This window comes from Engraulis encrasicolus, chromosome 11 (assembly GCF_034702125.1).
Source record: "Engraulis encrasicolus isolate BLACKSEA-1 chromosome 11, IST_EnEncr_1.0, whole genome shotgun sequence".
In the NCBI taxonomy this organism is placed as follows: Eukaryota; Metazoa; Chordata; class Actinopteri; order Clupeiformes; family Engraulidae; genus Engraulis; species Engraulis encrasicolus.
The window spans coordinates 22093009-22096209 of NC_085867.1; the positions used below are offsets into that span (position 1 = coordinate 22093009).

The 3201-nt window shown below is 44.2% G+C and overlaps 1 long non-coding RNA gene across 1 annotated transcript; it reads right to left on the reverse strand.

The window, feature by feature from the left end:
* Positions 1 to 1452: 1452 nt before the first annotated feature.
* On the reverse strand, positions 1453 to 2836 carry LOC134458852 (uncharacterized). The gene is made up of 3 exons (XR_010036662.1): positions 2747 to 2836; positions 2383 to 2551; positions 1453 to 2087 (listed from the first exon to the last, which is right to left on the reverse strand). It is a non-coding gene; the product is annotated as an uncharacterized LOC134458852 (long non-coding RNA).
* Positions 2837 to 3201: the final 365 nt, after the last annotated feature.

Sequence of the window (3201 nt, forward strand, 5' to 3'; positions counted from 1 at the left end):
TCGTGAAGGGATACTGCATGATGTCATTTTCAAGGCCATTTCCGGATGAAGGCTCCATGTTTGTTACAAAGATATCCAGTGCAAATTGTTATCTTCCAGAGAAACGTTTCACTGAACATTCCACTGACATAATATTCTCAACAATTTATGTAAGAAAGTGAGATAAATCACACGTTTTCTAATCCCAATATGTCTTTTGCTTTGTCTTCCCGTACCTCGGACATTGTAGCCTACTGTTTAGGACTCGTGTCGCTATGCACAAATTTGTCATAGCAACGTACCAGGTCGCCAAAATGTCAACACAACGACGTTGACATTACCTTACCTAGCTGTGTGTGTCGAGGTCACTGTTAACACTGTGTAGGCTATATGATTAAACATCCTTTCCAGGATATTAACACACCCGGAAAAATAATAATAATTAAAAAACCCTTTTTGGCGAGGTTGTTCACTTGGTAAGACATGATATAGGCTACTTAGAAAAGTTTGAAACGATGTAAAACATCAGCAACACATTCCCGACTTTTTAAAGTAATGAGTGTCACCTCACCACATTTATGTGGCAATGTGGTCAGCTTGGAAAGAGCAGATATTAATGAAAAAATATATGAAATAGTATTTGAAATAGCAATAGGCTATTTGTTTGTTTTATTGGAGAAAAACAATTTCTTCATTACCATAGGCCTACCATACTCCATGTCTGTCTATGATTTAGGAGTGACCACACTATTGAAGCTTACCTCTTTATCCAGGAGAGGTTCCAGATTGGCCTGTCTTAATTCAAAGGCCATCAGAAAACATTTTTCCTACCATCATAACCAGTGTTTGTGCGTACATAATCAGGACCGCTGACAGCTTTGGCTGTGCCCAGGACAAAGTCATCTGAAAGGGCCCCCCACTCAATACATAGACTACATACAATGTAATGAGGACCCATTCCTGGACCCCTCGTCTCACTGGGCCCAGGTCAACGGACCCCTTTGTCCCCCCTGTCAGCTTCCCTGCATGTAGGCCACATACATTGCTGAAAGAAGTGAACGAGACAGGAATGAAATGTGAAAATGTATTTCTGTTTACTTTTACACTATGAAGTGTGAACGGTTACCTCTCCTTCTCATATTCAGAGTGCATAAAACAGCACTCAACTGTGTGGTCTGTTGATAGCCTGTGTAGTACAGTAGATTAGACTCCATTTTTTAAATAAAAATCTATGGAGGGTTAACACAAAGTTTGAAATTGTGTTTGACCAGTCTCCAATGTGCAGTTTAACTAATAACTAAAAATAATGCATTGGCATGAAATACAGACTGATACATACAATAAATACAGTCACACAGAGACACAAACAGTGTGCAATAAGAAGATTAACATACTGATGGACAATAAATACACAAACACAGTGGACACACACACACACACACACACACACGGCAGGAGGAGATCATACAGGTGATGTGAAGATGCTGTATATAAGGTGCAATGAGTAAAGTGTAAGTGGCATGGTGAAAGAAGTGTTCATGGAATATTCTCCAGTGTCCTTGGAATATTCATGTGGTTTTCTTCAGTGCGTTGAGGAGTCTGATGGCTTGTGGAAAGAAGCCGTTTCCCAGTGTGCTTGTGCGGCACCGCATGCTGGGCTAGTGCTTCCCTGATGGTAGTAGGGAGAACAGTCTGTATGCTGGATGAGTTGTGTCTTTATGATGTTCATTGCCCTCTTGGAACAGTGTGAAGTGTACAGATCCTGAATGGCTGGTAGGGGTGATCTTATGAGCTTTTCTGCCGTTCTCACCACACTCTCTGTACTGCCTTCTAGTCTTCAGCTTGACGGCTGCCAGACAGAGAGGCTGCTGGTCAGGATGCTCTCAATGACACCCCTGTAGAAGGTGGTGAGTGCCGATGTGGGGCGGTCGGCTCTTCTCTCATCCTTCGCAGGAAGTAGTAGGAGTAGTGTCTGTGCCTTTTTGAGATGGTGGAGCCATGTGGTGCAGTTGGCAGAGGAGGAGGGGCACAGTGGTTGGTGCTGGGTTGATCAGGTTCACCAAAGTTGCTTGTGTCATCAGCCCTCCCTCTGAAAACTGGCTCCGTGCCTGTCAAAAAAAGGCATGCTAATGTTATGAATGAAAATAAAGACAAAAACAAGCACCCCCTATCTACCTACAGAAAGACATGACCATGACATGACCATGTGCATATGCTTGTGCACACGCCCCCCCACACACTGCTACTGTCTTTAAGTGTAGCACGCAGGCAGGCACGCACGCAGGCAGGCACGCACGCAGGCAGGCAGGCACGCACGCAGGCAGGCAGGCAGGCAGGCACGCACGCAGGCCTATTCTCCCCCTTTGCCTCAAGTCAAGTGTGCATTTTAGAGGTTGGCCTCACCTGCACATGTGTGAAGAGCAGGGAGATGGGAGGTTGAGGATGACGAGGCAGGGCAGGAGGTTCTCCTTGTGAGCTGCCCTGGTCCTGATGCTGATTGCCCATCACCATGCTGTGGCTCATCAAACCCATTACTGGCATATCGATGCTGAACAGGAACGACTGCTTCCAACTGCACACATGCACACAGACACACACACACGAGAGGGTATACATAGAATACACTACATAAAAATCACACCCATCATTTTAATGCAGAACTCCAGGCTGAAGAGTTACAGAGCGTCTGACCTGTACAGGGGTCACTATTACTGTACTATACTTATTGGTCTAGTGCAGAACAAAACAGATTCAGTGATTTACTCACCACTGTGTGCAAGTTTCTGTGTTCAGCTCAGGTGGAAGCCTCCATCACAACATGTTGGTACTGACATCAACCATCTTTCAGAAAACTGGCTGCCTGTCAGAAATAGCAAAATTATGTTACCACAACAATGTAGGGTCATTCCACGCCAAATCAACAAGTGCCCGCGCACTTAGGTCTCAAAAAATTCTGAAAATATTACCAAGTGTACCCATGGTACTTAAGAGAAACACTGTAAATTTATTTGAATGTAAGATGTATACTCTCCGTGTTACAGCCAATTTTACTGGGGGAGGGGGGTGCCCATTTTGTTCATACTCTTTTTTTTGTCAAAGTTCACAAGCCCCTAGCTCAATAACTAAACCATGTAGGAAGCTCAAATTTGGCATGCTGGTACATAGATAGGAAGAGTTTGTTGCAAAACTGTCAGTTTTGGTCTGTATGATCCTGCATCGTCA